Source organism: Dioscorea cayenensis, chromosome 19, assembly GCF_009730915.1.
Source record: "Dioscorea cayenensis subsp. rotundata cultivar TDr96_F1 chromosome 19, TDr96_F1_v2_PseudoChromosome.rev07_lg8_w22 25.fasta, whole genome shotgun sequence".
NCBI lineage: Eukaryota > Viridiplantae > Streptophyta > Magnoliopsida > Dioscoreales > Dioscoreaceae > Dioscorea > Dioscorea cayenensis.
Genome location: NC_052489.1, coordinates 3,588,834 through 3,616,425, shown reverse-complemented (window position 1 = coordinate 3,616,425; position 27,592 = coordinate 3,588,834). Strand labels below are relative to the sequence as shown.

The 27,592-nt window shown below is 35.5% G+C and overlaps 1 pseudogene; it reads left to right on the top strand.

Annotated features, from left to right (window-relative positions):
- Positions 1-3,913: 3,913 nt before the first annotated feature.
- LOC120283448 lies at positions 3,914-6,620 on the top strand (annotated as a pseudogene).
- Positions 6,621-27,592: the final 20,972 nt, after the last annotated feature.

Here is a 27,592-nt window from a genome sequence, read left to right as displayed (position 1 = left end):
AACACGTTCATGTCAAATGCATAGGTTGCAATTCATCAAGATAACATATTTTTGGTGGAGAATGGCCTGTGGGTCAACAGTTCACATTTTTTCGAGTGCTCGTCAGATTCATATGCCCTCTCTTTTAACATGTTGAATATAGTCCGTGCACAGAAGGTGACCGAGTAAACCTTCTAAAATCTCAATCAATAGTAATATAATATATATATACAAACAGAGAAAATGGAAGCTGGCATCTTGAGAAAAGGACCGTCAACCTAATATCATATTAAGATTAAATTTACTAATTTGAAACTTACATTATTATCATAGTATCAATATGTGGGTTACAAAATTGTGATCTATATACATATAGCTTTATATATAGACAAGATTTGCTTTTCTTAACACATTTTGAGTCATTCATTTGTAAAATTAAACTTTGTTTTTAAAATTATTTATTTAAAGTTTATTGCTGATAATATTATTTAGATGGATCAGTCCAATCCCAAACATAAGAAACACTCACTGCAAATTTATTTTTATTAGTATTATGAGTATTTATTTTTATCATTATTACTATTCAATCACAAAATCTTTGAAATTAATTATTTTCAACAATGATTTATTTAAATTTTTATTACAATGTAATATATTACTAATAAAAATTATTTAAAGTATTTTAACGGCTAAAATATTTTTAATTTATGATTTAATTTATTTGAAATTTAATTATTAATTTTTTTAAAAAAATTTAACGACTAAAATATGTTGTTTTAAGATAACTAGTTTTTTTTTTGCATTGCATTAGTTTTTGTTAAGGTTATTTAATAGCTTGGTTTATTATTGGTGAATGTTTATGCATTATTATCTATATTATTATCAATGCATTTTGTTATAAATTTGTAGTGCATGTGTCTTTCATTGTTTTTAGTATATTTTAAACTATTTTGCCGGGAATCGGGAGTGGTTGTAACAAACCTTGTGGTGCTCTGTTGGTGGCTTTAACTAACTGACAAACAGAACATTGAGAGACGAATTCACTCACTGTCTTACTGAGGTCTGGGCAGTAAAAGATGCTCGCAAGGTGTACAATTTTCCTCTAGATCCCCGCATGGCCTCCGGCTAGGAATGTATGAAACTCTGCCACCAAAAGTGGTTGTAGAGCAAAGTTCTCATGTATCCACACTTGCCTTTTAAAAAATAGTAATCTTTCCCTAATTCGAAAAGTAGGGTGGTGTCCTGGGTTTTTGGAAACTTCATCTAACAATACTTTGGTGTCTGAGTGGCTGTCATATGGTCGCCTTATTACTTCCAAGAGGACTAGTTGTGGTTTACACTCCGAGAACATAGCATTACAAGAAACTCTACTGACCCGAGACAGAGCATCGGCAACGCCATTCAACACTCCGGGCTTGTATTTGATGTCGAAGTCATATCCCACCAATTTGCAAAGCCAACTCTGTTGATCCAGCGTTTGAATAGTCTGATGGAGTAAAGATCGTAAGCTCTAGTGATCCGTTTGTACAGTGAACCAACTGATTCGGTCATGGTGAACATCTCCCGTGTATAGGTTGACGAAGCTTGAAGGTGAGGGGTCAGCTGTTTGCTAAAGTAGGCGAGCGGATGTCGTCGTTGAAGCAAGATCGCACCAACTCTGGAACCGGAAGCATCTGTTTGAATCACACGAGGGCGGAAAAAATCTGGCAGTTGTAATACTGTCATTTTAGTCATTGCCTGTTGAAGATCCCGGAAGGCTTGTGTGGCTGTAGGCGTCCACACGAAGGCGTCTTTCCACAACAGCTCAGTCAACTGTGCTGCCAACTGAGCGTATTTTGAAACAAATCGCATGTAATAGCGATAGAGCCCCAAAAGTCTCCTGAGTGCCTTCACTATCTCCGGAATCGGCCACTCCATAATCGCCCAAATTTTATTAGGGTAAACGGTGACTCCCATCCGAAATGACATAGCTTAAGTAGCCAATTGTTGTACACCCAAATTCACACTTTGATAATTTCGCAAACAGCCGATTAGCTTGGAGACGATTGAAGACCTCACAAAGGTGAATCAAGTGAGAATTCCAATCTCTACTGAAAATCAAAATATTGTCAAAGAAGATGAGGATGAATTTGTGAAGGACTTGCTTGAATGTGGAGTTCATCAGCGATTGGAAAGTCGACATAGCTTTTGTCAAACTGAATGCATGACAAGGAATTCAAAATGGCCATCGTGCATCTGAAACGCCATCTTCTCCACGTCGTCCGGATGAATTCGGACTTGGTGGTATCCAGTGTGAAGGTCCAATTTGGAGAAAATCCTGGCGCCTGAGATTTCATCAAGCAACTCTTTCCACCATCAGAATCGAGAAGCGATCCTTCACAGTGGCAGCATTCAAGGCCCTATAGTCAACACAGAACCACCATGAACCATCTTTTTTCTTCACTAACAATACTGGGGAAAAAAACGAGCTATTACTTGGACGGATTATCCCCTCAGCGAGCATCTCTCCCACCAGTTTCTTGATCTTAGACTTTTAGAAATGGGGGTATTGGTATGGTTTGACGTTTATTGAGGCTGAGCCAGGAAGAAGAGGTATGCGATGATGGTGGTCTCATACCGTTGGTAGGCCTGTTGGTGTGGAGAAGATGCCATCGTATTTGTGAAGAAGAGTTTGAAGCTCGCGGAGAATGATGACGGGCGTATTAGAACCATACTTCGGGTTCAGATCTGAATCCCTATCGATTGGTTCAACCATAAGTTGATAAAATTATGTCGAATAGTTACCTTGTTTGCATAAGGAGACCGGTCACGCCAAATCATATTGTAGTTGATCCAGCCCATGCTATCGAATTTGGCGGCCCAAGTAAGTAAATTCCATCCACAGCTGGTTATAATCAAACAAAACGGGCTCAAGTTGGCGCATCCACTACACAGCGAGCACAACGTCTGCACCATAGATTGGAAGGAGAATTAGGTCTACTTGGAACGTGGCGTTGTTCATCTTCAAGGGAACCCCTAAACACTCTCCGCCACATGACAACACATCTCCGTTACTGAGAACTATACCTTCATTGAATTATTTATTTTGTATTTGTTTAAACTATGTTTAAAGTTTGAATTATTCTCAATATCTGAAATCGAGATTTATAAACTCTATTGTTTTAAAACAATTTCTGGATTATTTACTGGCTAGTGAGCTCATGTATTTGCTTTAAATCCTTTTCAGATCAACAGTGATTGACCAGCGTAGATCTTGAAAAATTGTCTGTAGGTGTTGTCTTGTTCTGTTATAAATTTTGAGTTCTTGTCATTGTCTATCCCTGTATTCTTGTATTTTGTATTTTGGACTTCTTATATCTCGGTATTGTAGACTATGTAGAGTCTGTAATCCTGGAACTTAGTTGGTCTATTGTAGTTTTATTTGTCCTGAACCAGGTTATGAGGCCTTGTAGGCCTATGGGGTTCACGCCCTATGGGTCTGCGGCCATTTGTCTGCGCATCGAGTCTGGCGAGCTGGGTTCGAGGTTGGACCGAGGGATGCCAAATATATATCAAGTGCTCTCTCAAGACTCCCCAACACCTAATCCTATGCAGCGGTAGGATTGAATCTCTTTTAATTAAAAGAAGCAAGAGGTTCAATAAGAGAGGAGATGCAACTCATTGATGCACTCCAACGGCTTGGTGTTGCTTATCACATTGAACAAGAGATCAGTGAAGTATTAAGCTTCATTAATAGTACTAGTACTTCTCGTCATTCATATGCTAATGATGATCTTGGTTTAGTTGCTCTTCGGTTCAGATTACTAAGATAGCATCTCTACGATTGTATTTATATATATATATATATACATATGCACCTTTTTTTTGGCGTGACCTTTTCTTACTAGCTAGTTTGTATATAAATATATATATATATATATATATATATATATATATGTGCAAAATTACAGATGTCTTTAACCAGTTCAAGGATGATGAAGATAACTTCAAATAGAACTGAGGAATGACTTGAAGGGTTTGTTAAGTCTATATGAGGCAGCTTATCTTGGAATGCCTGAAGAGCATGTGTTGGATGAAGCCATTAAATTCACAAGAAACAATTTAAATTCTATGTCGAACAATATAGAACCACTGTTAGCGCAACAAGTTGCACATGCCTTGGAAATGCCTTTTTGTCAGAGGATGAGCAGACTAGAAGCCAGGCTTTACATTCCTATTTATGAAGAAGACATTGAAGCAAAGAATGATGTTAATCTAGAGCTTGCAAAACTGGACTTCCACTTATTGCAATTGGTTCATAGAGAGGAGGTTACCAAGATCATCATGTAAGTATATGTTTAATTTATATATATATACATATATCATCACAAAACAAAAAAAAAAAAACACTTGATTATTGTTTTACATCATAACAACGTACAGTTTAGATGGTGGTATGATTTAGGCCTTGCGAGAGAGCTTAAATTTATCATAGATCGAATTGTAGAATTGTACTTTTGGATTCTTGGCGTGTACTTTGAGCCTCATTATTCAAAGGGGAGAATGATGTTGGTGAAGGTGATTACCATGCTTGTTTTGGTGGATGACATCTATAATTCTTATGGCACTCTTCATGAACTTCAACAATTCACTCTTGCAATTCAAAGGTTAATTCTAATTCTCACTTCTCATCAACTTCACTTTTTTAATTACCTACATACATAATTTACTAGTCCATAAATTAATTAACTTCATAATAATTAAGAATCACTTAGATATATAATTTCAATGCAGATGGGAGTTGAAACAAGATGCTGCTCAACTTGATGAAAAACTCCAACTTGGATCTATGGCCATATGCAGGGTAAATTTTTTAGTATGTTACTAAACTTTGCCTGATTTTCACTTTGATCACAAAACTTCAATTTGTATCAATTTGATCACTCAACTTTAATTTGATTTCAACCGATAATAAATCAAAGATTTTAACCCCCAATTGATAAGATGTCTTTCTAAAAATCTAAATCAGTCCTCCCCATGACACATTATTAATTCTATTAGAGGTATCCATGTCATCGAAAAAGAGCCACATTATTCATTTGGGGGCCGAAATCTCTTAATTTACTACCCAATGAAATCAAATTAAAACTGAATGATCAAATTGATACAAATTGAAGTTCAGTATTCGAAGTGAAAATGAGCCAAAGTTTAGTGACATGCTAAAAAATTTACCCGCCATATGTAACACATTAAAAGAACTCGAAGATCAAGTTCTACTATACGGGAATTGATATCGCATCGACGCCTTCAGAAGAGAAGTATACATGCTCCATATATATGTTTTAGGACTTGTTAATTAATTGACACATCTGCTCTTCAAATCTCTAAAATCTAAATTATATATTTATTATCAGTTGGAAAAGGCAACTGTGGTTTGGTTAGAAGAAGCAAAATGGAGAGCAGATAGATATGTGCCATGATCACTAGCTGAACATTTAGATCTCTTAGGGAAGACAACTGCCTACCATATCATTGCTTGTGCTTCATTGCTTGGCATTGGAGAAGAAGTAACCAAGGAGACATTTGAATGGATTGCAAGCTTTCCGCAAATAAGCAAAGATATAACCAGTATTTCAAGGCTCATGGATGATGCTGCAGACTCTGAGGTACACACACATGCATACACATATACATACATACATAAATATATGCATGCATATAGATATATATATTTACAATACATACAATAGTATTAATTGCGATTAATTTCTCTGATCTTTTTTATTATCTTGTGATATATATAACTAATTATAAATGAAGTTTGAGGTCGAGATAGACCATGCCATTACAACCATCTCTTATTGCATGAAAGAGTATGGCGACTCTTCGGAAGAGGCAAAGTTGAGGATCTTAGAAATGGTGGAGAATGCATGGAAGGATATGAACAGAGAGTGTCTTCGTCTGAATAATATGATTCAATATTATGTGGTTGTTAGATTTGTTAATCTCGCTTGCATGATGGAAACCATGTACCGAAACTCAGATGGGTACACCGAGTCCGCATCACTAAAAAAAAACAATCTCATTACTGTTGGTTGAACCAATTGTTTTCTGAAAATTTAATTATTTGGGCTTTAGTTGCCTTTCATATAACCTTGAATGATTACTCATTAGGTTTGAGAGAGAGAGAGAGAGAGAGAGAGAGAAAGAGAGAAAAATATAGAGTGTTTTTTTAGAGACAAAGGGTAGTGCTAGAAAAGAACAAGGCAGGGTCACACAATCACAGTAGTAAAAAGAAAATCACTGGTTGATACTTTGGTGCTGCATACTGTTTCATGCACCTTAAGTGCCTCCTTTTATTTGATTTTTCCATACTTATCTACAAATATCATTGGTTTCTTTCTTTGTGTGGATATGCGGTCTTCCTTCTGACACTTTCTCACCCACCATTACTTCTGTCTACTAGAATCAATGCCAGAATATTATTTTTTTATGGTGCCTATCTGTAGATGACTGGAGTACTGAACACCAGTGAAGAAATGCGGTTGTTTGATCAAATGCCTGGAAAGAAGCAAGGTGTTATTGAAAATGCTCTCCTTGAGCAACACACACACACACACACAGAGAAGCAAAAAGAAGACTTTTCAAAGATTGGTTCTTAGCCAATCCAGCACCTCCACTATCTCCTATTATATATTAAAGTATTACAGACAGCCAGACAAAATAAAATACATTCATTGGCTAATGCCCATTCCAAACTCCCGTTGGACACCCATTTCTATTAACACTACACTCATTGGTTAGATGCTAAATACTAGAGCTTGAGTTTGATTAAAAACTCTTTTCCCACAAAAAGTTACAACTAACATAACCAACTTAACCTTATCATAATGAAGCCCAACACCTTAAACACTACAGGCTTCTCCATAGCGATTCAGTACAAACCCATTCTTGTATAACACCTTCTTCATACCATCATGTGCTCCACCATGCTTCCGCTGCGCCACCCATACCATGATCCTTGCTAGCTCTGCATCTCCATACCTTTTGCCAGCAGGATGTCTTCAATCACATCTTCAACTCCCTCTCTTGATTAAAACATTTTCATTCCAATCATACTAATCATAGCAGCATGTTTCTCATGAGCAAGCGGTTTAGTGAACATGTCTGCAAGCTGTGTGTCTGTCAAGCAATGGTGAAGTGAAATTACCTCATCAGTAACTAGACCTCTGATGAAATGATAACGCACATCAATGTGCTTAGTTCTCCCATGATGTGCAAGGTTCTTTGCAACAACAATTGCAGACTGATTATCGCACCAGAGACAGGTTGCATTACTGAGTTTAACCCCACATTCTTGCAGAATTCTTCTGAACCAGACCACTTGACATGCCGTTGAAGTAGCAGCAATGTACTCAGCACCGTTGTTGAGAGAGCAACAATCTCCTGCTTCTTCGTGCTCCATGATATTGCACTTAAGCCCAAACAAAGAAACATCCCGGAGGTACTCTTTCGATCAGACAGTGAGCCTCCCCAATCACTATCCGAGAATGCTTCCAATGCATCTTCACCCCCTCTAGGATACCAGAGTCCCAGGTTCCTTATCCCTGCTAAATGCCTCAACACTCTCTTTACTGCAGAGAAGTGATCACAGCTAGGACAAATTATGAATCGTTATAGATAACTTACAGCAAAACAAATGTCGAGTCGAGTGTGGGTGAGATACAAGAGCTTCCCAATGAAACTCCTATACAACATTGGATCAGAGAATTCAATTTCTGCATGCTCTTGAGGCCTGTAATTCACTACCATAGGTGTCCCAACTGGCTTGCAATTTTTCATATTAAATTGATGTAATAAATTCTCCATGTAAACCTTCTGCTTAATAAATATCACATCACACTCTTGCTTGACTTCGAGCCCAAGAAAGTAATTCAACTCTCCCAAGTCTGACATATCAAAAGGTCTTCATCATTTCTGATTTCAATTGTTCAATAAGAATTATAGAAGAACTTGTATAAATGATATCATCCATATACAGACTTAAGATTAGACTCTCTCCATTTCCTTGTTCCTTTCTGTAGAGTGTATGTTCACATTCACTCCTTATGAAGCCCTGCTCTTGGAAATGCTGATCAATCCAGCTATACCATGCTCGAGGGGCTTGCTTCAAGCCATAGAGTGCTTTCTTCAATCGGCACACCAAATCTTCACTTCCTTTAATAACATAACCTTCTGGTTGCATAACATATACTTCCTCTTGAATGTCCCCATTCAGAAATGCAGTCTTAACATCAAAATGATAGACTGGCCATCCTTCATGAGCTGCCAAGGCCAACATAAGTCTCACTGTCTCCATTCGTGCAATAGGAGAGAAAACCTCCTCATAATCAACTCCATGTTGTTGAGAATACCCTTTTGCGACTAACCGTGCCTTTTGCTTGATCACTTGTCCTTGAGCATTGAGTTTTGACTTGTATATCCACTTAAGTCTTACTGCATGCTTCCCAATTGGTAGACTGCATAGTTCCCATGTTTTGTTCTTCATAATTGATGCCATCTCAGACTCCACAGCATCTTGCCACACCTTATACTTCACTGCTTCATTATAATCAACTGGGTCTACAACACATAATGCAAATGTGCAGGTATTATAGATATCCACCAGTGACCTGATCCTTCGCAGTGGTGTATCATCAAACTGTGCAATCTGAGGATTCTATCTGTCCATAACTGAAGAATTTTCATTTGTTGTTGCCTTGTCCTTTCTGAGACCACTATCTCATACACCTGTAGTCTCTTCAATTTCCTCTTCAACTAAGATCACCTGCTCTTTTGCATTACATATCTTCCAATTCCATCTAGAGCATTCATGGAACACTACATCCCTGCTCACAATGATCTTGCATGTTGTAGGATTGTATAGTCTGTATGCTTTGGATTCAGAACTATACCCAACTAACACACACCTTTCGGACTTGTCATCAAGCTTCTGATGTTTGTGAGATAGAATTAATGCAAACGCTATGCACCCAAAAGTTCTGAGATAACTTACATTGGGTTTGAAGCCATGCCAGACCTCATATGGGGTCTTATTCACCAATGCTTGTGTTGGAGACCTGTTGATCAAGTGTACTGCAGTTGATACAACTTCTCCCCAGAACTTTGTTGGAAGTTCTCCACTTTTTAATAGACTTTGAGCCATCTCAACCACTGTTCTATTCTTGCGCTCCACCACCCCATTCTGTTGAGGTGAGTAGGGGGCTGTAAATTCCCGTTTGATTCCCATTTTGTCACAATACTTCTGGAACTCAAGAGAAGAGAACTCCCCTCCACGATCACTCCTCAGGGCCTTAACCTTTAGTCCAGTCTGCCTTTCCACATACACATGGAAATTCTGGAATTTCTCAAATGCTTCTGACTTGTTTTTGAGAAGAAACACCTAGCACCACCTGCTGAAATCATCAACAAGTAAGTAAAAATATATGTTACCTCCTAGAGACTCCTCACTCATAGGACCACAGAGATCCATATGAATGAGTTGGAGACATGCACTTGCTCTTCAGGGCATGCCACAAGGAAAGGAGTTTCTTGCTTGTTTAGCCATCACACACTCCTCACACTGTGATTTCTCCTTCAATTCTGGAATTCCCTTCACCATCTTTTTTCCTGCAAGTGACAATAGACTTTTATAATTCAAGTGCCTAAACCGCAAGTGCCATAGCTCATCAGGTGTCTGAGTTCTTGCAACCATGCTCATACTTTCAATATAAGTAATGTCAAGAGGAAACATGTTGTTCCTCGACCTTGGAATTGTAATGACTTTAGTCTTCTCATAACTATCATTGATGACACACTTATCCTCTTCAAATTTAACCAAGTACCCCTTTGAGAGTAGCTGGCCTACACTGAGGAGATTGTGTGCAAGACCCGGTACATATTGCACATCATGCAACATCTTCTGAGCTCCTGATTGAGTTTTAACTGTTATAGTCCCTACACCTTCCACCTTTATCTCCTTATTGTCTCTCAACCTCACACTGACCTTCATTGACTCATCCAGGTTGCTAAACAACACTTTGTTTCCCATCATGTGATTAGAGCGCCCTGAGTCTATTAGCCATACTGAACTTGGTTGGAGTTCGGTACAACTACTTGCCATGAAGAGATTTCCATCCCCACTCTCTTCTGCAACTAGGCCAGCACCACTCTCAGCTTATTTCTCCCTTAGCTTGCACTCACCTTTCATGTGTCCGTATTTCTTGCAATAAAAGCATTGAATATGGCTTTTATTCTCTCATCATCTTCCTCTATTGCTCTCTCCTCCTCTTCCTCAGTTGTGATTACTTCTTCCTCTCCCTCACAAGTAAGATCTCCCTCGACCTCTGCATTCACCCTAAGAGACACCATAGCTACTTTCTTTGTTCTGTCCTGTGCTTGAGGACTCACCTTTTGCCATTAGTGCCTTCTCACCAGTCTTCATTGCTGAACGGTTAACTCTCACTTCATGGGCTTGAAGAGTGCTGCAGAGATCATCAAGGTTGAGTTTTGAGATCTCCTTCGACTCTTCAATCGCCACAGCTACCCAGTCAAATAGTCAAACTTCGGAGCTAAACTTTGAAGGACTTTAGACACCACCTTTGGTTCTTTAAGCTTATAACCGAGAGCCTTTATCTGATTTGTAATGGTGACCACCAGTGAGATGTACTCTTGAACCCCCTTCATCATCTCTCATCTGGAGGGTTTCAAAGTCTTGCCGGAGAGCCTGTATCCTCACCGCCATCACCTTGGAAGTCCCCTGACACAGCTTTCTCTGGGATTCCCATGCTTCATGAGCTGATTTAGCCTCTGATATCCAATCCAAGTTTGGCCCATCAACTGCTTGTTGGATTATGCTCAACGCTCTGGCGTTCCGCTTCTTGTTCTCTCTCTCCACGGCCTCATCTTTCGACTCCGTCACTCCATTCTCCACGAGACCCCATAAATCTAGGGATCTGAAGTCCGTCTTCATCCGAAGACTCCATCAGCCATACTCTGGCCCTGTGAACACTGGGACCGAAGGCTGAGAGAGGGTCACCGGAGCACCTACTGCTGCTGTCGCGCCATTGGTCGCCATCTAGCTCTGATACCAGTTTGTAGATGACCGAAAAATTGAACACCGGAGAAGAAATGCGGTTGTTTGATCAAATGCCTGGAAAGAAGAAAGGTGTTTGTGAAAATGCTCTCCTTGAGCAACACACACACACAGAAGCAAAAAGAAGACTTTTCAAAGATTGGTTCTCAACCAATCCAGCACCTCCACTATCTCCTATTATATATTAAAGTATTACAGACAACCATACAAAATAAAATACATTCATTAGCTAATGCCCATTCTAAACTCCCATTGGACACCCATTTCCACTAACACTGCACTCATTGGTTAGATGCTAAATACTAGAGATTGAGTTTAATTAAAAATTCTTTTCCCACAAAAAGTTACAACTAACATAATCAACTTAACCTTATCATAAAAAAGCCCAACACCTTAAACACTGCAGGCTTCTCCATAGCGATTTAGTACAAACCCATGCTTGTACAACACCTTCTTCATACCATCATGAGCTCCACCATGCTTCCGCTGCGCCACCCATACCATGACCCTTGCTAGCTCTGCATCTCCATACCTTTCGCTAGCAGGATGTCTTCAATCACATCTTCAACTCATGATCATGAAAGTCACTACTCTTCTTTTTCATTGTGTTGACTATCTTTCCATATCCCAAACCTTTGTCTTACCACACAACCAAAGAACAAAGCAAAATACTTGTTTCATTACTGCTGCCAAATAAATCATACTAGTATGTGAGTTCAAGGACTGTTTGGTACCTGTCTTATGAGTTTGTTTTTTCTCAGTTAACATCACACATGGCTACTTTCCACTTCTTATGATTAAATTTATTTGGTGTTCAAGTACATGAAAAATTTTGTTTGAGATACTACTGGTGCTAGTCAAGGGCTGTATAAAGAAATGTCTCAATTTACATGTGCTTGTAATCTTTAGCCACTGTTAATTGCTTTTGTAGGTCAGATATGCCATATATCATTTTTAAAGCAAAGTACCAAAATCCATATGCAGATACTGCAGAAAAAGTTTAGGTAAAAATACTGTTTTGCAACAGAAATTAGGTTGAATATCTGCGTGGTGGTGAATCTGAATAGCATTTTATTATTTGAATTACTTTATAATAGCTCATCTTTTTTTTTTCCTTTTTTCTTTTTTGGTCAATGCCCATCTATAATCTATTATTGTCTTAAGTTAAATGAGCTGAATTATTTTAGTTTTTTAATAAATATTATGAATTTGCTACATTTACTGTTTTGTTAGCTAGTGGTTGTTAAAATTTTGACAGATGTTTAATTAGACAATGAGGCCCTAGTTCTACACATACAAATATTAGCCGAATGCTAGTGAGATTGAGAGAATTACACCTAATACTTATAGCAATCAAATTAATTTTTTTTAATTTTTTTTATATTTATTTATTTATTAAACAATATGGACAAATCACCACATACACATTCAAAATCCTCAATTATGTTTTAAAAAAATCAAATTCTCAATTTTCCGTATCAAATTAATAACACTAAGACTAGTCTAGTGCGACGGTCATAGACATATTAATTTATTTTTCTATTATTAACAAACAAATGCATATAGTAGAATATATATATATATATATATAGATAACATCAAAAATGTTTTGGTCAGCATCATTGATCTTATGTTTGACTGTATCATCTTCGAAACAGTAGTGAGATCCTTATGGTTGCACGTCATTCACCATTTTTAGATTAAATAATATAAAAATGCTTGGGTGAAAGTGGTTATATATATTATATATGCCTCTTGGTGGCCATCAACATAGAAGGCCATTGAGTTCATTTTCAAAACAACTTATCTTTAGATATCTATTATATCTATAAACAACTTAGAAATAAAAAATTTTAAGGAGAAATCAGCAAATTTGAGAATACATAATGATGGTTGTTCATTTTGTTAAAATTATTTTATTGTAATAAAATCTCAAAATATTATTTTATCATGAAAAAATTTTCAAATTTGTTTAGGTAGATAGTAAGTCAATTGCAAGTAAAGTTGATTTTGATTTAATTGTAATTCTGGCTTGAATAATGAATATGTTGGTTTTTAAATGCAGCGTAATTATCTTAATGTGTTTTGAAATTTTATTGGATTTGCATTTCATTTGTCATTCATTACTTGGTTCAATTGATTTTTAAATTATGAAATGAAATTAGTAGCTTAGTTCGAATTAAGAAAATATTCACATAGTTTTTTTATTTTTGCTCCTTCCAAATTATATGAATAAGGCCATGTTATGAGTGCCCAATTGGTGTATAATAATAATAATAATAATAATAATAATAATTAAATATTGATCAACATGTAATAATAATAAAAATAATAATAATTTTGAAGAGTATGTATTAATTTAGATGTTGTAGAACGTTGGCATGTGATTAATAGGGTGAATGATCACATGATCCGAGATTGATGGTGTTCCCTAAACACTCTTCATCTCTTAAGCTTCTAAATGCTTTCAATCTTTTTCAGTCTTTATTTCCCACCACCCCTTTGCATTCCATTATTTCCCAAGTTCGCATGGAAACATCACTTCAATCACCATCGTAAATTAACATAAATTTATCTTTTTTTAAAAACATTTAATGTTTGTGTATCTATATTACCATAAATGTTGTGGATCCTAAATCAATAAATTTTGTCTATCCAATGTTATTTAAACAAATAAGAATGTGGAGGTACTCGTTACTGTTTAGGTGCGGAAGGGGTGCTGTGAATTAGCTTTGGTTGCTTTGTATCCTTTGTATGATGGGTTCACTCTTAGTATAGCTACAGTAATAAAGCTGTGCTTTTGTCTGTTTGTTAAAATCGGTGGACTCCCCCTCAAGTTTTCTGCAGGCCCTTAACAATTACATGACAAGTCAACTACATCGTATATAAAATGGTTGACCTTTAACTTCAGCATAGATATTCTTCTTCATCATGTTTCTGTCAATTGCCGGTACTAAAAAGCTGGAGGATCCTAGAAATTCAAGGCACTCTAAGTGGTGGGCTGCCAAGATCTTACTCTGGATAGTTTTGCTGGCAGTTCCCTTCTTCATTCCTTCAACATTTTTAAGTATATACATATAATAAGATTTATATGTGGGATACTTACCTGATTAACGACCAAAAATACTCCCAAACCTTAGACGAATTCAAGGCTTTTGGCATGTCTTATATTTGGGAAGAGATTCTATTAGTTTCAAGATAATATTTGATGATACCACAAAGCTTAAGAGGCTAATAAGCAATAGTATTACAAAATGAGATTTTTAGAAGGGTATTGATACAAAAAGTTCAAGCTATTAATCTAGACTCCCAAATATTGATTCTTGCGATGGTACAATAGCAATTATCCACTTTAAAGGACAAATGAACAATTCCATCATGACCATTGAGTAGTAAATCACTCATAACTTTGTATATACTATCCTAAATCACAAATTTCAAGATTCTAAGAAATGTAGACACCTAAAACGTTGACATATCCAAAATTCACATTATTTGGAGTACTACTCAAATTATAGCATTCATTTCATTCTCCAGCTATTTCTGCAAACTTGTAAATTAAACACATACTTTTAAAATATGCATATCTCTGAACCTACAACTTCAAAAGTAATGAAAGTTTACTAACAATCAGATAACTCAAAAATGAACAACGTTTCTATTTTTCTCCATACCCAATTCCATATCCATGATCATCAAAAATGACCATAATTCTTTAGGTTCTACATAAAAATATCATCCGAGACAATTATACTAATAGGGCTATATCTCACAAACTAAAGAGGCATAAAATCTGAAATTTTACAGGTATTTAGGTAACATCAAAGTATACAACTTCCATATTTTACTCTCCTCCGAATTCTACATCTAATATCCCTAAAATCGGAGAGGGATTTCTACAATTATCATAAACGAAATATGAAACCTATCAAATTAAATTAGGTAACCATTCCTTCCTCATGGTGAAAGATTGTACCTCAATCAACCATACATCGCATTACATCAAATATATCATGCAAAATCTTATCTTAAGATGTGATTAAATCTATAAAAATATCATGATCAAAGATCCTTAGAGTATGCTTAGGTGCATAGATCAAAAGAGAAACAAAATTCCTTCAAACTATAAATTAGGAACAAACCCTAGAAACTCAAGGGCTAAATCTAAGGTTTAAATGTAAATCACAAATAGAAACAAATTTTAGGGTTTCAGACAGAAATAAATATAGGGCTAACAAGCATCAATAATAATCACTAAAATTATGCACAAAGCTCGAGGATCCTACCTTGAATGAAGCAAACAAACTCTCGAAAAGAAGATCCACTCGTCCTTGCCAGCGGCAACACCATGAAGGAAAGGAAAGGGAGATTGGGAGTTTTTTTTTCCTACAACAATAGAAGATCGTGGGCGGTGGAGATGTAGTCAAATCGTGATATTTGGTAAACACTAAGGATAAGAACAAGGGTTATAAAATTTTTTAAAAAAAATCAATGGCTATGATTGAAAAAAAATTTCATCAACGACTAGGATTCAATTAGACAATATGGTCCATGCATAGAGATTAGGTGGTCCAGTTAACCAGAGCGCACAACGTTGTAGATAACTCATCGAATAGGTTTCTTTTTGGTTACTAAAGTATCTGTAGAGATATAAAAAAAATCTAGTTATTATGTTTTAATTATTAGAGTTTTTTCTATTTTCCTTTGAACATCTCTTCTTATATGGATTTTATTGCTTTGTAGAAGTGTTATTTAAGATTGAGTTGAATACAGAAGTTCTTCCTCTCGAACTCTAGTTTCTATATAGTGATTATCAGTGGTATCAGAGCTGTATGGTGAGTTTTCTGGGTTGTAGTTGGTGATTTGCTGTTTGTGGCTGTGTGTGAGGTGTTGAAGTGATTTGTAGTTTTTTGTGGTTGAGCTTTGGTTGTTTATGAAGTCTGTTTGTGTGGTTCTTTGTGTGATGTTGAAGTTTTTGTGAAAGGTGGTCTAGGGTGTGTGTATGAGCAAGGAGGAGGTTAAAATCACTCAAGCAATGGCTTCTAGTTCATCTTCAGTGCCAACACCTGATATATCATACTCTTTTCAGAGGAGATGATTATGAGCACTAGAGTTATAGGATGAAGACCTTCTTTAGATCTCAGAGGTTGTGGAAGGTGATCGAAGAGGGTATTAGTTCTGAAAAGCCAATAGAAAAGGAGATTGAAGATGATGCAAAGGCTCTATTTTTACTATGAGCTATAGATGAAATAATTCTTCACAGAATTGTCAGGTTTGATTCAGCAAAGGAAGCCTGGGATCACATAAAAAATGAGAACCAAGGTACTTCAAGGATGGTTTCAGTAAGGCAGCAAACTTTGAGACATAAGTTTGATTTGTTACAAGTGAAGGAGGAGGAGATAGTTCAACACTATATTACTAGAATGTTAGCTGTGGTTCATCAGATCAGGGGTATGGGAAGTGAATTAAACGATACTGATGTGGTTTTGAAGGTCATGAGGAGTTTGTTATCTAGATTTGTGCATGCTGTGACATCAATTGATGAGGCTAAGGACATGTCCAAAGTGACACTTGATGATTTAAGTGGGTCTTTACAAGCTCATGAGGCCAGATGTAATCAATTCACTGAAAGACCTGAAAGATATAAAGCCTTTGTGATGCAAGGAGACTCAAGAGGTGGCAGAAGTAATTAGAGAGGAAGGTTTGGTGGTTTCAGAGGTAGAGGAAGAGTTGGTGACAACTCTAGAGGTGGTGATCAGAGGGCAAGTATGCAAAGATAGCAGAATTTAGGTGAGAGTAGCAGAGGTGGTTCAAGAGCGTTTAGCAGATATAGCTGAGGTCAAAGGCAGTATGGGCAGAGATTTAATAGAGAGATTTTGCAAAATATTCAGTGTTACAGATGCAAGAAGTATGAACACTATCAATCACATTGTTGGTCTGCACAAGATAAAAATACAAATGAAATAGGAAGGTTATCTAATACTCCAAGTTCTAGTGAGTATGGAAATTTGTTCATCGTAAATACTAGGGAAGGAGTGGAGAGCCCTTCTATCTAGTTATTGTACAGTGGAACCTCTAGCCATATGACTAGAAGAAGGGAGCTGTTTCATAGTTTGGATGAAACACTACAATAGAAAGTCAGACTTGGTGATGATAAAGAAGTTGATGTGTGTGGCAGAGGTTCAGTTTCATTCAGATTGTTTGATGGAAAATTGAGACTAATTCATGGTGTTCAGTATGTGCCTTCTCTAGCCCATAATTTATTGAGTGTAAGACAACTTAATGATGGAGGCTATGATGTCAATTTCAGTAAAAAAATATGGGTGTATAATTAGAGATGTAAACATTGGAAAAATTCTATTTAGAATTCAGAAGAATAGCAACAACTTATTTCCAGTAGAGTTTGCTAGTAAAGGGCAAGTGAATTTAGCAAGAAATGAGGAGTTGCTAGTATTGTGACATAAAAGGTATGGACACCTAAATTTTCAAGGTTTGAGAATACTTGCTCAAAAGGAAATGGTTATGGGCTTGCCTGAGGTTGAGAAAATGAATCATTGTGAAGAATGTGTATTTGGTAAGCTGGAAAGATTTCCATTTCAGTCTAGAAAATCTTGGAGAGCTAGGCAAAAGCTTCAATTGGTGCCTGCTGATGTGTGTGGCCCTATGAGATTGAATCTAATGGAGGAGGTAAGTATTTTTTTGTTGTTCATAGATGATTTCTCAAGGATATGCTGGGTGTACATTTTGAAATTCAAGCATGAGGTGTTCAATTGTTTTCAGGTGGAGAGGCAATCAGGAAATTAGTTGAAATAATCAGAACTGATAGAGGTGCAGAATTTTTATCAAAGGAGTTTTAGGAATTTTATAAAGAAAAGGGGGTAAAGCATGAATTAACAACTCCTTATACTTCTCAGCAGAATGGAGTAGCTGAAAGGAAGAATAGGACACTTGTGGAGAATGCCAGGAGTATGCTTAAATCTAGTGGTTTGCCAAAGAATTTCTAGACAGAGGCAATTGCAACAGCTACTTATTTGTCCAATGTTTATCCAACTTATGCAGTTTGGAAGAAGACACCTCATGAAGTTTTGTTTGGAGTGAAGCCTAAAGTCACTCATTTAAGGGTATTTCGCTGTGTGGCCTTAATGCATATGCTTGTACATAAATTGCAAAAATTAGATGATAGAGCTGTGAAGGGAATTTTTATTGACTACTATGCAGATACAAAGGCATATAGGGTGTATTTACTAGATTCTATAAAAGTTTTGATCAGTACGGATGTGAAGTTGGTGGAGTCAAAAAATTGGCAGTGGACAGTGGTGAATGATCAGGCATATAAAATAATTGTGCTGCAAGAAAGATAAGCAGATTTAATTGCAAAAACATCAAGGAGTTGAAGAAGTAAGTGGATCAAGCTCAGGAGCTAGTAGCAGTAATGGAAATGGTTCTTCTATGGCTCAGGAGGATTCAAGAATTGATTCTAGCATCAATGAGTCACTAATAGTAAAAGTCAGGACTTTAAAGGATTTATATGAGAGTTGCTCTTTTGATTTAAATATAACTGATCTGAAGAGGTAGAAAAATAAAGGCATTGGAGGCAAGCAATGTCAGATGAAATTGAAACAATTCAGAATAACAATACTTGGAGACTTTATGAATTACTAGCAGGGAAAAAGGTAATAGGAGTTAAATGGGTGTATAAAACCAAGTTGAAGCCAAATGGTGAGGTTGAGAGGTTTAAGGCTAGACTTGTTGCAAAAAGTTATGCTGAAGAATTTGGAATTGATTATGAAGAGGTGTTTGCTCCTGTGGCAATGATGGACATAATTAGGATGCTGTTAGCTCTTGGAGCTTCGAAAGGTTGGCCAATTCATCAATTGGATGTCAAATCTGCATTCTTGAATGGAACTCTTCAAGAAGAGATATATGTCTCTCAGCCAAGAGGATTTGAAATACAAGAGAAGGAAGATCAAGTGTACAGGCTAATCAAGGCTTTGTATGGATTAAAACAAGTTCCAAGGGCCTGGTATTCCAAATTGGATGCTTGGTTTAATTCACAAAGTTTTTGCAAGAGTGAGATGGAACATACTTTATACAGAAAGGCAAGTAATCAAGTTAATGTGTTACTGGGGTGTGTGTGTGTGTGTCTGTGTGTGTGTGTGTGTGTCTTGATGATCTAATCTGTTTAGGATCATCAGTGAAGTTTGTGGATGAGTTTAAATCAACTATGTAGCATGAATTTGAAATGATAGATATGGGATTGATTAAATATTTTTTGGGTCTGGAAATTCATCAAAGTACACATGGAGTGCATGTATCACAGAAAAGGTATGCAAAGGAGATGTTAAAACAATTCAACATGCAAGGTTGCAATGCTGTGAATGTGCCAATGAGTCAGAGTACTAAGCTACAGCTAACTCAAGAACCAGAAGAGACTGATGTAACCCTCTACAGGAAATTAATAGGTAAATTATTATACTTGACTCACACCAGGCCTGACCTTGTGTATGCAGTAAATCTACTATCCAGATTCATGCATAATCCTACCAAAAATTACTTAGGAGCTGCTAAACAGGTGCTGAGGTATGTTGTTGGATCTTTTGATTATGGTATTCAGTATAACAGTGACATTAAATTTGTGTTAGAAGGTTACTGTGACAGTGATTAGTGTGGTGATACAGAAGATAGAAAGAGTACTTCAAGGTATGTATTTCATCTAGGCTCAGGTGCTGTCTATTGGGCTTCAAAGAAGCAGGAAATTGTGGCCTTATCTTCTATTAAGGTTAAATACATTTCCTTGAGTTCAGCTTGCTGTCAAAGCATGTGGATGGAGAAAATTATGGTTGATTGTGGTCTTGTTTGTGAAGCAACAGTTAGAATCTGGTGTGATAATAAGTCCTGCATATCTATTGCCAAGAACCCAACTCTTCATGGCAGAACCAAGCACTTGGATGTCAAGTTTCATCATGTTAGAGAACTTGTGATAAAGAAGAATATCCAACTAAATTTTTGTTCTACTGATGTGCAGGTAGCAAATATTTTTACAAAGTGTTTGAGTATTCAGAAGCATAAACAATTTAGAGGTGAGATGGGAGTTTGCTAGCTTTAATCAAGGGGGGATTTTGTTAGAAATTATTGAAGCTTTGAAAAGGGAGTGGAGTAAAGAAGCAAAGACATTGCTGCAGTGCTGTCCTGGTAGAAAATAAGTTTGGATCAAAGGGCATATGTGTCATTTCAAGTGTTTGAATGGTAGGTAATTTTGTTGAAGTTTGAGGGGGAAAGAACGAACGGTGGTGATTGATTGCATCTGAAGGATTGGTTTGAGTTCAAGGCAACCTCAAGATTTGGTTTCTAATGGATGGCCAGGATTTGATCATCAAGGACGTGAGGGTTAGTTTCAGGCATGGAGATTAGGCGGTCCAGTTAACCAGAGCGCACCACGCTATGTATGACTTATCGAATCGGTTTTTGTTACTAAAGTATTTGTAGAGATATAAAAAAGTCTATTTCTTATGTTTTAATAATTAAAGTTTTTTCTGTTTTTCTTTGAACATCTCTTCTTGTATGAATTTTCTTGCTTTGTAGAAGTGTTATTTGAGATTGAGTTGAATACAAAAGTTCTTCCTCTTGAACTCTAGTTTCTATGTAGTGATTATCACATATTGTGCTCATGGGCGGAGCAACATATAGAATTGTGGTCAAATGACCCCCACAAAAATGTTTAAAATGTTTTTTTATTATATATATATATATATATATATATATATATGGAAAATTTGTTAATGCCACCCATTAAATTAAACAATTTGGGGTTAATATGCATTTTTTTAATTAAAAAACTTGAGCGAAAGGGTACAACTATAGGTTATGTATTGTAGGTCAATCCTACTTCACTAGTACCCATAGGCGGCATAGGGAAAGAAGCACTACACCTAGGAGCAATATCAATATCTTGTTCGAGCAAGAAGTTTGGTATTGCTCCCCTTTTCAATTTTTCCCGATAAATGATCAACTACAAAAGGATTTTTTTTTAGTGAACGTGTCACAGCGGATTACTCCTTTATTTTTTACATTTTTAAGATTGGCATTCTATGTTCAATATCTCGATCTAATAAGGTAAGAATAAATTTAAATACAATAATGATGAATGGAAAAAAGAGATTATATAAATGTTAAAAATTCAAAAGCACATGTATTTTAAAAATTCAAAAGCACATGTATTTTAAGACATATTTTTGGTTTTGTGTTTTATTATTTTATAATTATTTTAGAAAATATAAAACTAAAACCATTTTTTATCTTCTTCATTTTCAATATTTTTTAGCTACGTTTTAACATTTTGTCAAAAATACCATCGAACTTTAGTCATTTTTTTTAAAATTAAAAATTAAATTCTTAACAAAGCAATGTTTTTTTCCGGTTAATCTTTCACGCTACATTAAAAAATCTAATTAAGTTCTAAAGATCAGCTTCAATATTTAATTGTTTGAGATAAATTTTTAAATATAAGTTTTTAATGAAATTTATTCTGTTATTTTGTTAATTGAAATTTTATATTTTATAACTATAATTATATATATATATTTTATTATAGGTAATAAAATTATATTTATATGTCGATCCTACTTAATTAGGGATGTCAATGGGCCCTGCCCCCGACGGAAAACCCAATTCCCTACCCTGTCGTGGCCGGGATTGGCAAATTTTGGGGTTGGGCCGGTGCCAAGGAATATCCTCCCTGCCACTCCTTGCAACGAACCGAACTCGAACGAGCTGAGCCCAGATCGAGTTCGGTTCGAAATTCTAATTTTTAGCTCGAGTTCGGTTCAAGTTCGAAATTCTAATCTTTGTTCAAATTCGGTTTGAGTTTGAAATTTTAATCTTCGGCTCGAGTTCGGTTCGAGTTCGATTCAAAAAACAATAAATATGCTAAATTCATAAATTTGTAACAAATCACATAAACTTGGAACAAATTACATAATTGCTACATTCAACACACATGTCTCTTCTTTTCTTTTGAGTGACTTTTCATACAAACAATCACTGGACTTGTTCTGAATTGAGTGTGATGAAATGAATGATACCTGATCAAAAGTTAGAAACCATTAACAACAAAAACTTTAACATTCAGATTTAAAAGATTAAGGATTCAAAAAGAAGGATGAACAAATATAAAGGTGAATTTTGCCAACAATCCTAGCATCCAAGTGTATAAAAAAAGCCAAAGTAATTGCTTACCGCTACTATGCTCAATGGCATCCTCTATAGCAAAGATCCAACATTTCAACCATTGAAGGATGAACAAATATACCATCTAATGGAATGCCTTCATCATATCTGGACTACATTTGAGCAAATAGAAGAAAAATCAAAAAAAGATGTCAAGGATACATATAATAGTGAGAAATTATCTCAATATTATCACAATAACCAATATATAATAATAGTACTCCCTCCTACAAAAAGAAATATATAAAAAAATGGTAGAAAAATAGAGAAAGGATAGAATAGTAACATGCTTCATATATAGTTACCTGCAAATACTGCTTTAGGGCCGAGGGATTGCAATCTTATGAAGGACATCATAGTCGATGAAAGAATTCTACCAAAGATGAGAATGAATATATTAGATTCCCCGCCAAAAAGACAAAAGAAAGATATGCACCAAAGTTGTGGTCAGAAGCAAATCTTGTGGCAAAAATATTTTACTAAATTCATAAAGTTGCAAAGAGCCAAAAAGATCAATAAGTCGAGAAAAATACCCTCAACTTGCAAAGAGACAAAATATCAACCTATCCATGTTCACTTACTAAAGTATCACCCTATCAAACAAAACAAATGCAATATTTTCAAAGTGAAGCACTACTTTACCCATGTGAATGAAAGAAATAGACCATGAAGGATGCTTAAAGAGTGGCAAAGCTATTGGGAATATCCAACTTTAGTTTTTCTTCATCTTCTTCAATCTATACAATATAAAAAACAATTAGATTAAGGTAAAGAAAAAAACCTTAAATTAATATAAAAACTATAAATTCTTCTAAATAAATACACTTACTCGCTTTTGGTTTTTTTGTGTTCTTTTTGAGTGGCTCTAAGCCAATCATGCAAAGACATACTAAAGCTTCAACAGCTGGAGCAAGAGAGTCATGAAACTTATCTAGTACTCCTCCCACCAAAGACTAAAGGCTCGATTCCAAGCAACTGTAGTCATTGGAATTGTGAGCAAATCACGGGCCATTCTGGATAAAGTTCGAAATTTAAGAGAATTTAACTGCCACCAGACCAAAACATCAAAAGTAGCATCCTCTTGCTCCCATTCCACTCGTCCCCTTCCTCCAAGTAAATCTCCAAATCAGATTTCATAGGTTGTGTTAGATCATTTTTTTCGCTTTAAATTCAAAGAAATTCAGATCTACCTCTACTTTTTTTGGTTTTCTCGATGATGTCGCAACACTAATGGATCTATTCTCAAAAAATAGCCAAAGAAAAACTTGAAGGTTGTTCATTGACATTTTCACTTGCATATGTTTCAAATACATCCACCATAACTTGTTTCAGCTGAACTATTTTTTCAATATGTTCAAAATCAGGATAAATACGAGGAAAACAGAAATTTATCAACACCATTTTATATCTTGGATCTAAAAATGCAGAAGAATTGCCATAAGCATGTTGCAATCTTTCCAATATTTGTCAAACTTCTCACCCATTACTATTGCTACATTTCTCAAAAAAACAGATTTGAAGATTTTGAATGAATATTTAGAACTTCTTTTAACTTTCCAAACCTCTCGTAGAAATGTATTTTGCAGTGAGGGATACAAGCAAACTGTAAAAAAAGATGTGTAACATCATAAAAAAATTTCCAAAAAAATTTCAAAGCAACTTTTTTTGGCATTTTCCCGCCTTCGTAAGTAGGCAACCATTTATAATTTGCATCTCTAATAGCATACTCGATCAAAAACAGCTCGAAATTAAAAAGCACAGTCCAACATTTCATAAGTTGAATTCCAACGTAGGAACATCAATACGCAGTCCCTCTTTTTGTACAAACATTCACCGCCTTTACAACTTCGCCAAATTTAAATAATCTGATGGTGATTTTTTTAAGTACTTGATCGCTTTCTTATATTGTGAATTATACTATCAATTTCCTTGAGACCATCTTGGACCATCAAATTTAAAATGTGTGCACAACAACGGATATGAAAAATATGACCTTTGTAGTGCAACTTGCCTCTTGATTCAAAAATTAGACTTTTAGACTTCTTGCAACTACATCATTAGTTGTTGCATTATCTAATGTGATTGTTGAAACTTTATCTTGGATACCCCATTCTAAAAGACATTCGAAATAGCATCGGAGATGACAATACCCGTGTGAGGTGGTTCAAGCTCATAAAAAAACTAATGATACGCTTTTTTTGTAGTTTCCAATCCAAATCAATAAAGTGTACAACAAGCACATATAGCCAATTGTTTGATTTGATGTCCAAAGTATCGGAGGTAAGGCAAACTCTTTTCAACATTATTTAGATTTTTAGTTTTTTTCTTTTTCAATTTCATGCAATCTCAAGCAATCTGATTTTTGATGTATTTCTTGAAATTCTTTTCATATTGAGAGTTCATGGACTTCATTAACACATTAAACCAAAAAAATGCTCTACCATACTAAATGGGTACTCATGCAATCGTAATCATTTTGGCCATAACTCTCTAATCTTGCTCATGTCAAAAGATTGTGTTGAGAAAGATAAAACTGTTTCACCATCCCCGCTGTCCGAAGGTAATAAACTAATAATTTTTTGATTCTTGTGTTGTTTTCTGTAATACAAACAATCATCTAAATGTCTCTTAAGATGAGTGGTTGTTCCTGACTTGGAAACTGCATATTTCTTCTTGCAATGACGGCATTCATATTTTTGAACTACTTCATTTCTGTCCTGAATATTTATAATCTGAAATTCTGTCCAAACTTTGGAAATTTTTTTCCGGCCTCTTTTAATTTCATTATCTTCTATGTCACATGGAATTGTCTCTACTTCTTCACTATGAGTGCCACTTTGTATAGGATTTAGGTTAGTATTGGCCATTGATTGTTGTGTGTCAGGTTCAGACATTTCTACAAATAGAAACAATGAAGTAACTATAAATAGAGATTTAAATTCCAACAAAATAACTGAAAAAAAAAAATAAAACTTGGAGCATAAACCCAAAGTAAAATCCAATACAAAATCCAAGGGCAAGTATAATTCATCTTTTGAGTCCAAATCATCTCTCGAAAACCATTTTATTTCCTCATATGCAACACCAACATCCAACCAACAATCCCATGATTTAGAATTAAATTCAAAGGAAAAAAGTTGGCTATTAGTTAATTACATCTTAATGTCACATGCTCATACCATTTATATCAATTATAGAGAGATCATGCACTTAGGTCTTAAACCTTCTTTGGTATCCAACATCATCAAATATAAAGTATTGCATGTTGTATGCTATGATGTAATCCTTATGCTATAATATAAAAGGAAATAAAATAATTCAACCATACCTTACTTATGATTCTGCAGAAATTCAGAAACACAGACCCACAAAACTTGCAGAAACACAAATCAATAAATTCAGAAAATCTCATGCAGAAAAAACAGAATTGAATAAGAGGAGTGTTGTTCAATCTGCATTTTGACTAAATGTTTGCAAAAAGAGAATATAAAATACTAAATTTAGTCCTACACTAGGAAATGTTTCCATTCTAGAGTTAGAAAATCCACAAAAACTAACTTAAATATGTAGCGCAGGAATGAAAAGTTTCACCTGGTATAAATGGAAATTTTGGAGGCAAGAATGGTCGCACTATGCCTTTCTCGAATTTTCCAATCAATTGATTCAAAGTTGCAGCCTTCCACTTTCAACAATATCCGATCTTTCTTAGGAGAAAGTATAGGAACCCTCGACAAGTCTGAATTGAACACATTTTTTCAATAAATAAAGCATCAATAAACAATTTAAACTAATAAGTATTAAACAAATAACAAACTACCCATGTTTAAATTGTCATCACAGAGAGAAAGAAAGAAAGAAAGAAATAGAATCCCCACAAAGACCATTTATGCAACACAACAAACAATGACAATTAAATCTGGATCTAAAAGCACAGTGCTCACGTGGCCAACTAATTTTCACATAGAAGCAAGCTCTTAAGATTAAACAATAATCTCGAGTAAGATTAAAAACAAAAATTATAAAAAAACGAAGCAAAGAACACAAGCAAGATGTCATTTTTGATCATAGAAAAAGAAAAAGGCAAAAAGTAGAGTTTCGATTACAAAAGTATACAAGCAAATGAAACACCAACAATCCATAATCCAATTAATAAACTTGAAAACTAATACAAATGGAAGCATGAAAAAGACGAGCCATTTAACAATGTTTTAAGGTTGCAAACAAAATCCCTAACATCAACTCTCTAGGAAAAATTTCTCACTCAAAAAAATTCATACATTTCAATTCTCATCCAAGAATCATCAAAAAGAAATACCCCCAAAAATTCCACAATTGAGCACCTTGACAAATAATCCAATCTTAAAAACAATCAAAAAGAAGCAAAAAGCAAACAAGTGATGATTGTTCCTTTTCTCAAGAGTAACACAAGATTCAACCAAACAATATCACAATCGAAAAAAAATCAAGGTCTCAAAGGTATCGAAAAGCAAAAACCCTTATTCGAGTAAAAATCAAGCAAAAACAAACAAGATCCGAAGCATCAAAAACCCAAGTATAGATCTATTGAGAAAAGGAAGAGGATGAGAAGGGAGAGTACCTTGGGGCGTGTGGCCAGGAATTGCTAACAAGCAGGATGGATGATGAAGAAAGTCGAACGAAAAGGGTTTGATGAAAAGGTGAGAAGAACAACGGTGGAGGCGGCGAGGCTGGGAGTTCTGCGATGCGTCAGGGCACGGGAGAGGCGAGGCTAGGAGTTCGGCGACACGTCAAGGCGAGAGCAGAGAAGATCTCTCTGTCTCTCTCTCTTCTCTCGCTCGCGGAGGAGAACGGAATGGTTTTTATTTGGATTTTTCTCTAGGGTTTCAAGATGGTGGCGGCGAGGGATGTGGTATGTCTGTATGTGGAGAGACGAGGGTGGGAGACGAGGGAGTGGGGACTGGGAGTTGTGAATGGATTTAGGGTTTTAGATGATTTTTTATAATTTCAACCGTTGGATCAAATGATCCAACGGTTAAGAAAAAATAATTAAAAAAAATTGTTGTAATTTAAATTAATTTTTTTATTTTTAATTTTTAAAAAAATTAAAAAAAATTAAAAACACAACCAATAATAATGATAATTATTATATATTATATATATATATATATATATTCGAACTTCGAATCGAACTCGATCGAAAGTGACTCTAGTTTGAGTTCAACTCGCTTTATTGTTCGAGCTCAAATTTAAGTTTAAGTTCGCTTTTGTTATTAAAATGATCGAATCGAACTCGAA